At 40.0% G+C, this 14,161-nt stretch overlaps 1 protein-coding gene across 2 annotated transcripts in view; it reads left to right on the top strand.

Moving 5' to 3' along the window:
- LOC122768758 (MICOS complex subunit mic25a-like) overlaps positions 1-14,161 on the top strand; it is a 63,506-nt gene that overhangs the window by 6,641 nt on the left and 42,704 nt on the right. The window lies entirely within an intron of this gene.

Below are 14,161 nucleotides of genomic sequence, written 5' to 3'. Positions count from 1 at the left end.
ACACACACACACAGTCACTGTGGTTGAAAATACACAAACACATATATGGCAAGCGTTATTTCCCCACATGCACTTTTGCCTCCCCCAACATGCAGCCTGTGCGTTAGTGTTGGGGTGACGGGGGGTGAGGAAGGTGGGGGAGGCAACACCTGTCAGAGAGCTGAGCTTCTCCACACACTGCCTCAGGCCTCCTGTCAGGAGCGTTCGCATTAGCCATTTACTCCTGTCTCAGTGCCAACCACCACCACTGGGACTATTTGTGTGTGTATACAGTATATTCGTGCGTGTGTGTGTGTGTGTGTACCTGTGAATTAAACTGGCTAATTTTACAGCAGAGCAATGTGTTTGCTATTGGAAAGGGATTTCTACTTCCAAGGTCCATAAATGGATCAATTAATGTGATATGGTTATAGCATCTTGCTTTTTTATTTATTCATTTTTTTTAATTTTTGTTTAATTGTGCAGCACCTGATAGTGTTTGTTCCTAAAACCTGGCTCATGAATAACTTGCCTCCCCCATACCTTTACTCCCCCTTTTTAGTTCAGGATGTCCTTTGTAAACTGTATGTTTTAATATATTTATAAAAAAATGAAATGAAATCTTCAATATAACAGCTAGATTCTGTGAAAATGAAAATATTAGCGGTGTCGGTGACTGTTTCTGAATCACGGATGTTCAAAAAAAAGTTTTCAGCTTCATCTAAACAATATAAAGCAACTCTTACCACTGTATCTTGATTGGGAATCAGATGAAAGCAAAGAAAATGTCTTCATGAACTTTATTTTCTAAAAAATCTGCTATATAAAAACTGAGTTTTTTTTGCTTTTCCGTGATGGTACATGGTGCTTTTTTTAGTACCTGCTCTGTTGAGGTTCCAAGCGAGCTGAGTCGATACTAAAATGTGATGTCATGAATGCAACGTCCGACACAAGAATCCAACTGAACAATGCCGAACTGTAGATGAGTTAAAAAGACTTAGAAAGGTGTTAATCTCCAACATTTAGCAACGAGAGGAGTCTGACGAAAGCCGGCGATCGTTAGCCGAGTCACAACCCGTTCAGTCGTATTTTAGTTCAGTGACTGTGTCAGACGCCCCCATTGAGGAGGTACTATAATAATGGGAAACGACGTGCCTTATACCAAACCGAGTAATGCTAAAAATGTATAATGGAAAAGCGCCTTATGCATGTCATATTTTGAAGTGGAAGCTTAAATCGCAAACAAAGAAGAATGACATCCATTAGATGTTGGCTAATTCTTACACACTGAAACACCAAGAAATGTGTACTCCACAGTATCATCATTTCTCAGTGTTGTCCACCGTCTCACTCTGCACACAAGTAGACATTTTCAACCTGCCACTCTACCTTATTCAGAGACTATATTTAAAGCTCAGCAGTCACACGTTGAGTGAAGACACGGAAGAGACAGCAAGTTAAGTTAACACCTAGTGTTGCCTCCCCCCATTTTTCCTATACTCATTAACACCTGTTTCTTTTCTTCCCCCGGACGATAGTCTTTCTACCTCAGAGGTGACATTTGTGCCGCAAATAACCTGCTATTAGTATGCACAAGCATTCACACACACACACACACATATACTGAGACAATAGCGAGCATGAGTGAAAAAGAATTGACTTTTTGTACCTGTGTGTTTTTTGTAAGTGAGTCTTTGCTTTCCACACTCACAAATCGAGAGTGCCTCTATTCATTGATTAGAAAGTAGGGCTGCAACGATTCATTATGATCATAATCGATGAATCCGTCAACTATTTTCTCGATTAACCGAATACTTATACATAAAATGTTCATTTTTGTTTCCCAAACCTGGAAATGATTATGTTCTCAAATGTTTTGTTTTGACTATAAACCAAATGTATTTGTTTTGTTGATTTCTTTTTGTTATGTGGAGCAAAAAACTATTAAAGAAAATATTCACATTTTAGAAGCTGAAAAATCAGAAAATTTGTTGTAATTATTTAAAAAACCATTCAAACGGATGAATCGATTATTGAAATAGTTCTTTCCATGTATATATTTATATGTATATATGTATGTGTATATGTATATGTATACATGTGTGTATATATGTGTATATGTGTATATATGTATATATATTATAATAATAATAATAATAATAATAATAATAATTGGGAATGACTCTTATTATTATATGATTATTCATCACTATCTCCTCCCAAATGTCAACAATTCCTTTATCACTATGTTCGTCTCGTTCAGGACTGTCTCATTTGTTGTATTTTGCAAATGTAGCTTGTGACAGATTTTTGACAGAGTAGCTGACATGACTGTTGTTAAATGTCATTAATGATATGTCGATATGAGAATGTCGGCAGTTGCAAAGTTTAAGAGTAAATTATGTGATAAGAGGCCATTGATCGTTCCTAATATTTGATAAATCTCTCACTTCCTCTTTCTTTAAACACCCCAGTCTTTAACGTTGTGGAGGCAATTTCATAAGAAATCATGTTGTTTGGTTGTATTGTGTTTCTTGTGAATGTTGTGCTTATTTATTGGAATTTGAATCTTGATTTTAATACATTTATTTGTTTTTAGTGTAATTTTAAACAACATAGTATCTACCACACATTTTAAATCAAAGGTTGTTGAGGGTATGAGAGGGACACCAGAAGTAGTTCCATAAATAGTCACTAGATGGCATTGGTGAAGTGTGTTTAGTTTACCAGGGATCCAAGATAAAGAGCATAGTCTGCACAGCAACATGTGCTCCAAGGGCAACATGTTCTCCCAGCATTTATTCCTCCTCCTCTGGCCCTCATCTTTTTTCTCTATTCTCTATCTCTATTCAACCCCCTGTTCCTGTTCTGTGTGTGTGTGTGTGTGTGTGTGTGTGTGTGTGTGTGTGTGTGTGTCTGTGTGTGTGTGTGTGTGTGTGTGTGTGTGTGTGTGTCTGTGTGTGTGTCTGTGTCTGTGTCTGTGTGTATGAGTGATGACTCAGAGCGAAGCATTTGACACTGTCCAAAAGAAAGATGATGAAAACGAGAGTGAAAAGCCCAACATTCATTAAAGTCAGACCTGAGATGACAAACATTCAGACCACAGTGGATGATGCCACACATATTAACAGAAATTTTGCTGCCTCTGCTGCTGCCTCTGATGATGCCTCGACTGCTACTGCTTCTGCATCTGCTGCATCTGCATCTGCTGCTGCTTTTCTTCTGCCTCTGCTGCTGCTGCTGCCTCTGCTGCTGCTGCTGCTGCTGCTGCTGCTGCCTCTGCTGCTTTTGCTGCTGCCTCTTCTGTTACTTCTGCTGCTGCTGCTGCTGTTGCTTCTGCTGCTTCTGCTGCTTAGAAACACTGAGAAGTGTCTCACAAAAGGCTGGAAATTATGTGTTTTGCACTGAATATGCAGCCTTTCACTTACGAGATGTTCATGCTAACCAGCAGGCCTCCCTGCTGTCTGAGTCCAGGAGACATTGGTCTCTGAGTAAACTTCTCTGCTCTAGATATTGGTAGCATGGCTTAATGTTATTCCATTATTTATGTTATGTTTATATATATATATTTTGACAATTATGTTTAATGTTAAAGCAAAATTAATTATTGTGGAATAACCCCCCCACCCCACCCCAAAACCTTTCAAACTGTGACTTCCCTCTCCATGGCAACATACAGTACAGTACAGTGCTCTTAGACATTTAGGCTGTGGCCAATTTAACATTGTCGTACTTCATCAAATCTATGACTTGACGGCAAATACAGTGTTAGTATTATAGCATCATATCCACCCACGTCCTACCAGCCTCTGGTTGCATCAGCCTGTCAGTTCAGATCACTTCAGCTGCTTTGAGTGTTTGCTTTGCAGCTGCACGTGGACACATTGGTGTAGAGGTATTCCGTCAATCCAAGAACAATAAGATGATTGTCCTTTAACGTTGTGTATCTGTTGAGCGTATAATAATCTTCCCATGTGTACTGGTTGCCATAGTAGAATATCAGCGTAAATAATAAAAATCAACATTGAAATTAGGGATGTACCGATCCTGGTCCTCAGTATCTGATTGGAGACCAGGGAGTAGGTTCCTAATGTAGCTCAGCTGTGGACTGTAGAACAGCTTTTATTTGGTGCACAATCATTGTGACATTTATTTCATATTGCATGTGTTTCATGTAATTGGTCATATTTTAATATGATGCCTCACACACACACACACACACACACACACACACACACACACACACACACACACACACACACACTCCTCGGGACTTCAACAGTTGAATGTTGTCATAACTGGAGTTTACCACACCACTCGTCAATGTTTATGCGGAATATACAGTAAATGTGCTGGTATCAAACAAACAGGAAGGGAAGTGATATTTTCAGCATTTTCAGCCGTTGATCGACATATTGCCAAATAAATATGATGGTGCAGCGACAGCTCCATCCTCCCTCTATCTCTACCAGCAGTAGCTGGAGTGTGCTCTTCTTCTTTCTCACAAAACTTCAATCAAAGTATTTTTTTCAATTTACAGACAGCAACCATTTTTTTTAATGGTGTACTGTGCAGCTCTGTTATCTCGGCAAATATATAAATACGTATCTGATTTGGACTTGATCAGATTGGGATCAGGGGCCAAAAAAGCTGATGAGAAGATGTTTTTTGAATGGGCACCTGTATTTAATGCAGTCTGATATTTACATGTAAACATACAGGTGTTCAAACCAAATTTATGTCTGCAGTATTTTTTCTTTCCACCTGTGAGAATAGATTTTGTTGTAGATGGTAGTACAGGCAAGAAAGCTCAGAAGAACCTAGACATTGTCAGCATTGGGCTGTAAGGAGCTGAAAGGCGGAGACAAGAGACTTCGATTTTAGCATTGTGATACTTGTTGGTCATCTTACTCTGACTTTCAGTAAGCTAGATAGCCAAATCTGCTTGTTAGCCAAAGACAGAGGGAGGAGAGATAAGAGAATGGGTGCAAATATCCAGAGTGGAAAAATGCAGAGTATGGAGTAGCAAGAAGAGGTTTGTGTTGAAAATTAGTGGGTAAACTTTAGTTTTCACTGCAACCACCGATTTTGAGTCTGCAAGTGTGACATTATTGAGAAGGTGCCGACACACACACACACACGCACACACACACACACACACACGGATATAAACGCTGAATTTTGTTTCTCAAAGACATTGACAATTAAAATACAAAAGCAGTTCACACAAGACTTAACTACTTGTTATCAGCTAGTGTAATCACAGACTTGACATCTTTTCTGCATGTTAAAGCAGCTCAGCCCTTTGTGCTTGCTCTCACTCGCACCCATATGCACGCACGTACACTACCCTCCCATCTTCTCAAGCGGCGGTAATTGCTGACGAGCGGAGCGCTAACAGGCTGAGGAGATTTTGATCAGTACAGAACGACGAGGGTGGGAGGTGTGGAGGGGGAGGCGAGCATAAATCCTGTCGGTTCAAAGGACAAATGTGTAGGAGTGGAATACCGCTCCCCTCAGAGAGCGGTGGTAATGTAATGAGACAGCTGGACAAGACTTATTATCCAGAGGAACAGCCGTGTTTCCCTGTTGCTCGTTCTCCTGAAGGGGGAATGATGATTTATGTCAGAACAATCAAAGTACAGGCCAAAGGTTTTTGAACCGTGTAACATTTCCTGCAAATGTTGCATCTCTTTAAGTTGCATCAGTGCCTTGACAATTGAAAGGCAGTTTACAATATTCTGTAGAATCACACATTCATTGACTGTCTCCTGCTTTATCCACCACATGAGTGTCGCAGGTTGCTGGAACCAATCCCAACTGACAACTGACGCGGGGAAAGGCGGACAGGTCACCAGTCCATCGCAGTGTCAACATAGAGAGATGAACAACTATTCACTCTCAAACTCGCACCTACGGTCTGTTTAGAGTGACTGACTGTGGGAGGAAACTGGAGAAAACCCACGCACACACAGGGAGAACATGCAAACTCCACACAAGCCCTTGGCTGAAACGGGATTCCATCTGGCAACCCTCTTGCTGTGAGATGACAGTGCTAGCCACTAACACTTAAATGCTGCTAAGTCATTACCCGAAAGAGAGAGGGAGAGCAGTTGTATTAAGTTCTATCAGAGTAGTTCTAAAGAAGGTCGTAATATTATTCTAATATCAGTGTCAATTATATAGTCACACAACCAAGGTAACGCCTCCTGGCAGGATACTATGCTGTTCACCTCTATAGATGTATTAACAACACATAAGTCAGGCAATTTGCCTCTTGGCTGGCTGTTTTCATCATAAAAGTGAAAATTGTAGATGGCTATTGTGCCCCGGGATGGCAAAACAGTCAGAGACAGGCTAACGAGAGAACCTTTACCGGATCCCCACAGATCCAGAGAGATGGTGGAGGTGAATAGTTGCGATGAAACCTGCTCACATTGAACAGAAGAAGACGGAGCGATGGTAACTAACAGGCAACGGACTTTGTGGTTAACTCTCTGTAAATAATGGCCTCAGTCTCACTGACATACAGGTCTGCACAGCAACATTTACACCACAATTATTTACATTACACTGCCTGTTCCAGTGGCAACAAAGCTATTCTTAGCCAGTAAACTCCAGAGTTTAATGTTTGTCACAAAGCCAGATTGCATCATTTGTTTCCCTCCAGGCTCATATAAACTTTTAGTCACTCACTGGAGTAAGACAAATGAAAGTTAAACTCTGATGGGTTGAATCCAGCACCTTTTTGCCGCATCTTAGGCTGCCAAAATGGCAGTTCTTAGGGACTGAGTCACGTGAAGTTCCGAGCACTATACAAGCAGTAACAATAATGATGTGAGAACTACTAATAATAATAATGATACTAATCACACAAGTAGATCTGGATCCTGCAGCCCTGGATCTGCAGGCTATAGAAAAACCCACTATTGTATTATTGACCTCCACTCTTTGTAATGTGATATCGGTTCCTCCTGCTTTATGTTCCGGTGAAGATGATAGAAGCTATTATTGACTGAAGCTGTGCATAATGTCCTTGAATTCCAAACCCTGTTGTTTTCAGTTCAGGCTGCTATATGTGGGATTAAACAGACAGACGTAATCAGACTCCACTATGACCAAACTGTTACTGTCTATAGTCGCGTTGGCTAAGATTTCTCAAGGGCATAGTATTGAAACTGATTAGTGGGGAAGTTGAGAGAAAAAGTTAAACTTTGCAGAATGTCACTATTTTGGGCCAAGTGTCGGAAAATTGGAGCAAATGAGTGGAGAAGACAGAAAATGCCTGTGGTTATTGTACCTCCTCACTGACTACTACTGTTTAAATTCTCCTCGTCCTTCACTCTCTTCTCGACAAAACCTACTGCTCTCATTTAAATGACATCTCTCGATCTCCATCCGCTGTATCCTTCTCTTAGTGTCTGGGTTTTTTTTTTTTGCATGACAGTCTGTGGTGGGAAAGCAGGCTGATGATGAAGTGTTAATTCATTGCACCTCCTTGAGCTATGAGATGAGCACATGCATTTAATGAGCAAAGAGCTAGACTAACCAATTCATGCCTCTGGTGTTTTTATGGTGTGTGTGTGTGTGTGTGTTGAAGTGTGATTTCAGGTGCATCTTAGTGGGTACACGTGTGTGAGTGTGGTAGTATGATGGCTCATACACATACATGTCTTTAAAACTCTTGATTGAAGCTGGGTGTTTGGAGTGCAGGTGGTAATAACACAAACATTTGGTACTTTTCCACTAGCCCGACTCGCCTTGCCTCATCTCGGCACAGTTATTTTGATTTTCCATTAGCGGTACCTGGTATACCTGGTAATTTTTAGTACCTGGTCAGGCGAGATTCAAAGCGAGCTGAGCCCATTCTATACATGATGTCATCAGTCATCAGCCAGAGGTGCGACACAAGAATCAAAACGAACAATGCCGAAACTGTTGTTCAGTTAAAAAGACTTAAAAATCTTGAAAACGTGGGTTAATCTCGTTCAATAAACACTTAGCAAGGAAATGTCATCTTTTAATGTCTGGTGTATTTGGCAACAGTGCTGCTGCCGCTGTAATTCAGTTAAGTGACTGTCAGACAGAGTCTGTGCTCCGGTCATGCAGGAAGTACTGAACTAATCTCTTTTGATTAACTGATTCTAATGATTCAGTACATTGAAAACAACTACTGTGCTGTGATGACCCCGCCCACATTGAAGAGGTACTTTATTGTAATGGAAAACCAACTGAACCATGTAGTGTCGAGCCGTGCAGAGCCGAGGCAAGTCGGTACTATGTAGTGGAAAAGTGCCAATTGATGCAGAAACCTGGAAAAGCCTGTGATGCCTGTCAGTTTGCTCCTGGCAGACAATTACCTGCGACTGAGATCAAAGCCTTCCAGAAATAAAAGAAGAAAGAATATGCTCCCTAATTTTTTCTGAAAAATAATAGCTGGAAAGTGTGAACATGCATTGGAGCACTGGGTACTAGCAGGTGCCAGGTACTCTCCTCCTCCTTAAATCAAACAGGTCTGTGTGCAAGGCTTTGATAAGAGGAAGGAGCAGTAACTATCCCTGCTTAGATAGCAGACAGACTCAAAGTGCTGCAGTGCTAGTAATACTTGTTTACAATAAGTAAAGGTTAATTTTGTAGCACCAAAGTGCTGTACAGATAATTCAAACACAAAATACAAATAAAAATGGCAATGGAAATAGAAGTAAAATATATGATATTAAATATATGGTATTGTCAATAATAAAAAAAGTATAATACCCAGACATCAGTGCAGGTTTTAACCAAAGCAGCTTGACTTTGTTAATGTTGGTCTGCATTTGCCTTTACCAAAAGCACAGTAATCAAATGCATTTTAAGTAATAATTAAAATGTGAAATGGCAATATTAACTCTCTGGTATGTAGCCGTGGTTTGGCATGCAACTACAACTGTTTCATCCTTCAACTGACTCTTATTTTCTCCCGTCTTCCTTATTAAAAAGCCAAATCAGCAGTTTGACAACACAGACTCTGTCTGCTCGTGACAGTTTGTCTCTTGCCTCATTTTCGTGTAAGTGCTCTTTCCTCATCTCGGTGATTCTCTCTCTCTCTTCTCCTGTCTCCAAGTGGAAAAAACTCACCCAAATCCTTTCTCCCTAAACATGTAGATTTATTCAAATGTATCATTTGCATAATTTTGTATTTACATAATTGATTTTTAAGGAAGCGTTTTTCACCGTGTGACCAAGAGGTCTCATCTCCATTCTGTCTCTCTCTGACACACACACACACACTCTCTTTAGATTTAAAGTCATGCATATTTCTTCCCACTTTTTGGCACATTCCATAAACGTATGTTTACTTCCTGTGTATTTATCATATATCATACCATAACTATAATTGTCACCCCCTAAATTACCACATACCTTGCAGTTCCAGTTGATTTACCCCCTAATATTAACCACTAGACCATGCTTTCTCCAGACTTGGGGACACAATTGGCTGTCCTCAAGGATCTCGTCTTTGTTCTCAAAGGCAGCCTATGACCTGCACACGCACACACACACACACTCTTTAGTAAGGACACTCACAGACATAAATCATCCACTAACCTTCAACCCTAACCCTAAAACCAGGTCTTAACTTTGAAAAGGCCCTTGAAAGTTGAAACGACTAGCCAAAAATGTCCTCACTTTCCCAAAATCCCCTTGCTTCCTATGATTTATGCATTTCTTTGGTCCTCATGAAGACACACATACAGTCCACACACACACACACACACACTCTCTCTTTAGCTAGAACATTGCAGTTTCAAGTCTTAATGAAGCGTGAAGTGTTGCCAAAGCTGGTGCATCTGCTGACCCTCGTGTTTCAGCCACAGCAGTCATGACTCAGTCAAGCACAGATAATAAAATGCATTTCGATTCACTACATTGGTTTGTTTGTTTAGAGGGGACATAATTGTTTCCACTACCGGTAAGTGTCTTTGACCTTTTTGAGCTGTGGAGCACTTTTGTAGACGCAGGAATGTTCTTGTTCTGGTGTCACAGGCGAACCTAAAAGCCTTATCTCCCATTTGCCGTCAAGGCATACTGACATAACCTTCAGTGAACCCAGGTAAAGCTGGGTCCAAGTCGACTAATGACCATACCTTGCTTAGATTGTAGACTGAGGTGAAATTCATATTCTTGATGCTTTATTAGAAGCAAATGGTCCAACCACTTTGGAAAATCTCTATTGCAATGTTCCTAACTGCTACGCTTAATGCCACACTGTGAAGAAAGCCATTAAAGAGAGGGCAGAGGTGCTGTACTGTTGCTCGGAAATGGGGATTATTTCACACATTTATTGTATTTGTGTAGCTGGTAAAACAGCACTAATAGCTTTGTCAAGTGGGGGGAAAAAAGGAACTTGAGAAGGAAGTAGGTGTACTGTTAGACTTTCTGTTATGGAAAGTAACCAAAGTTGTTTGACACAAACAGTGCTGCTAATCCATTGTTGGAAAGGCTTTTAAACATTTAACTAGCACTTATGAAAAAGTAAATGACGGCTCTTAACTCTTTGTCACGGACAATGAGGTGAGGAAAAAAGAATCACTATTATTCACATACTTAAATCATTCTATTCTCTCCTTGATGACTCTATGAGCCTCAAGTCTGTTCTTTTACTTTGTTGATTGACTGTTTTTTTTTGCCTGAATTGTTGCCCCTAAAACGTGCATACGTCTCCATGACAACCAACTGCACACTATCCTCTGATATAGATGGATATAGCTTTAAATGAGCCGCTACTTTAAGCACAAATTTGCTCTGATTTGCATTGTGGTTTGAGTCACGATAGTTAGCCATCTTTAAAAAGTGGGTCGACATCCTGAAAGTTTGGGAAACACTGAAGTGTTTGAAACGGTTCAAATCTTAATCGTGTAATATTTAATATTCTATGTGTATGTCCTGTGATAATGCTCCATTTATAGCACTAAATATTTCCATGACGCTTCATTATATCACAACTGAAATCGTATTTGCGTTCATATTCACATTTAGATGTTTTACTAAAATCATTCAGCGAGGGCTGTATCTGACAATTATTATAAATGCTTCATCATTGATTATTTTCCATAAAATGGATAAAATGTTGATTATTTTTTTCCCTCAAACATCGAAATAATGATGAATAATTTCTTGTTTCGTCCACAAACCATTATTACTCTTTTAAACCAGAAAATATTCACATTTAAGAAGCAGAAAAAGTACGATCATAAAAGTACTTAAAATGGTCAGTCGTTTATGAAAATTGTGGATTATTAGTGTAGTAATTCAGTGGTTCCCAAACGTTTTATTCCAAGTACCACCTGTAAGTAACACCATTGTCTCCAACTTTAAAATACAGTGGTGTAAATAAGACGAGTACAACATACGAGTACAAGGTCAACTACAGACTTTTCACAGGAGGCAGATTTATTCCCAATAAAATAATTTGCTCTATCATCATCCTCCTCTTCCTCACACTTGACACACTGGTATAGTCACATTAGATTAAGATGGAGTGAGAGATAAGGTGCCTCTTATGATTATTATTATTACATTTTTTTGTTATTTGTTTCATTTTCTACACAGTTTTCTCAGTTCCACTCTAATCACATACCCTGTTATATGCAGTATTTCTGATTTTCCTCCAAGCACCACCAGAGAAAGCTTGTGTACCACATGTGGTACACGTACCACAGTTTGAGAGCCATGGTAGTAATTATAAAATATAATAAGAAGAATTGTACAGGTGCATGATGGGAGGGGCAAATAGTCAAGCAGGACTTTTTTTGGTCCAGTATAAATCAGGTTTCACTCTATTTTTGCTCTGTATGGAATACTTCCCTGGCTGTGTTTTTGCTAGCTCAGTTCATTTAGACTCTTAACATTCAGACTGAGGTTGCTGACTCCTGGTCACTAGGGAGCCAAAAAACAATGAGTGGAAGTACCTGAAATGTCCGATACGGCCCATCAACCACACCAAACTACTTGGGTGTGTGTTTGTGTCTGCGTCTGTACCACAACAAGCCCCTGCACCTCTCTTTGAAAGTCTCTCATCTATGGAAATGGGACCTCCACACTCCTGTGAGCACTCTGTGGGATGCCACACACTCACACACACAGACTGAGACTGGGGCACATATTCAGTTTAGGGCCAGCCACTGAAGAGCAGGGAGGTTAAACAGATGGCAGCGGCTGTATCCGTTACACAGATTACTCAGCACACACACACTGTAGCAAGTGGCTTTGTGAGTTCACCTCATTTAACTGAATGGTGTTTTTATGAGGCATGGCAACATTAGAGCCACCCACTGCTCTAATCTATCCTGTCCTGCTCTGTGTCTAATGCTGGACTGGGAGCACTCGGATCGAGTGGGCAAGGATAGACATACCTTAGTGTCCTGTGTGTTTGTGTGCAGCTGATGCTTTAAGTGCGTACTATTTGATTTTTGCGATAAATGTTTTGCAACCTATTGTAGTGTAGAACGTTACATTACATGAATGTGCCGTTGTAAAATATTTACAGATTTGTAAATCTATCTGTAGATATTTATACAGATCTGTGATTGCATAAAACAGATGGTAAGATGTTAATCTTTGAGTTCTGACTGTTCAAGTCCTGCAAAGATCTGCTGGCAATAAACACACACACACCTGCCCTTTAAATATTAATGTGCAAGCTACAAATGAACATTCACTACACTTGGAAATAAATACACTCGAGTGTTACTGATTTCAAACATTTGTGTTTGATTGTATTGTGTATTGAAAACAGTAATAAAAGAAATGTAGTATGTTGGTAGCATAGTCGTGCCAAAAGTGTAATTTAGACATGAAGCTCAGAGAGAGAAACTTGAAAATAAATTGAAAACACTGGCAATGAACACTGTCAAACAAGTTAAAAGCCTTGGCGTTATTTTGCCTTCAGATCTCAACTTTGAAGCTTATATTAGAAACATGGCAAATTATGCTTTTTACCAGCTGTAAAACACTGCCAAAGTATGTCCCCTTCTCGCTTTAGTCAGATGTGTCGACAAAAATAGATGCTTTCATTACATGCAGACTCGACTAATGCAATGCTCTACTTTCTGGTCTTCCTAAGAATATATAATAGCTGAGTTATAACTACACCACAACTCAGCTGCACATGTGCTGACCAGGACCAGGACCCATATTTTTGAGTCTCTGCATTTTTGCATTTTTCCCGTCTGTTTTGGATTCAATTACTTTAATGGTTTTAAAGCGCCCAACGATCGTCGTAGTTCTCCATTTTTCAGATTTGCTTTTAAATTAAAAACCCTGTAGAACATAAGGCCGTCTGTTAATGGCCTTTCACTTACCCTTTAAATCCCTAAAGGTTTTTTAAGTACTTTGAGAATAGAATAGAATAAAAATCTTAATTGTCATCGGGTATATTTACATGCAGTCGAGCTAAGGCCATAGTCCGACTAAGACAGGCCATTGGACAACTTGCCGAGTCCGAGTATACACACGGAGGAGGAAATGGATTTATTGGTGGTGTACGTCTAACTCCGTCTGTAGGTGGCGCTGTATCTCTCTATAAGCTAGTGTGTATTGAATCAGTTTCCTGTTGACCTTTTATGTCACAGAAAAACAAACAGCAAACGGCATACATTTCGTACCTGCTTTACATGTCTCTTTGTCAGTCCAAAAATGAGTCTTCTCCATAGCTTTAGCTCTCACCCATGCCATCGTGTTGTTTGTTCTTTTCTCGTACTGCAGTTTAGACGTCGTCTAGTTCTACATCCGTGTCAAAGACTGGGTAGATAATTTTAGGGCATGCGCAGAACGGCAAGTCCGACTCCAGTCCGACTAAGCGTATACAAGCAGGAGTAATCACACTATGAATCGCATTATCCAGGTATGTTAGTCCGGCTAAAACAACTCGATTTTAGTCAGACTGACTTGTTTACATGACATTAAGAAAACCAAATTTGGTCATAGGCGGCCTCAAATCTGACTTTTAACATGCATGTAAACGCACTGAATGTATGCTTAAATACAACAAAAGTGTGAGTGCTCTAAAACACATTCACATACACACAAACACAAAAAAGCAGGGGAGGAAATACTAATTCTGAACAAGAATCTACACTTTAAATTCAAGGGAGTGACGAGAAACCAAACAGATTGGTGGACGTGGGCTGTAGATGGAAGG

Source organism: Solea senegalensis, linkage group LG4 (genome assembly GCF_019176455.1).
Source record: "Solea senegalensis isolate Sse05_10M linkage group LG4, IFAPA_SoseM_1, whole genome shotgun sequence".
Lineage (NCBI taxonomy): Eukaryota > Metazoa > Chordata > Actinopteri > Pleuronectiformes > Soleidae > Solea > Solea senegalensis.
The sequence above is the reverse complement of the archived record's forward strand: the minus strand, read 5'-3'. Positions and strand labels throughout refer to the sequence as shown.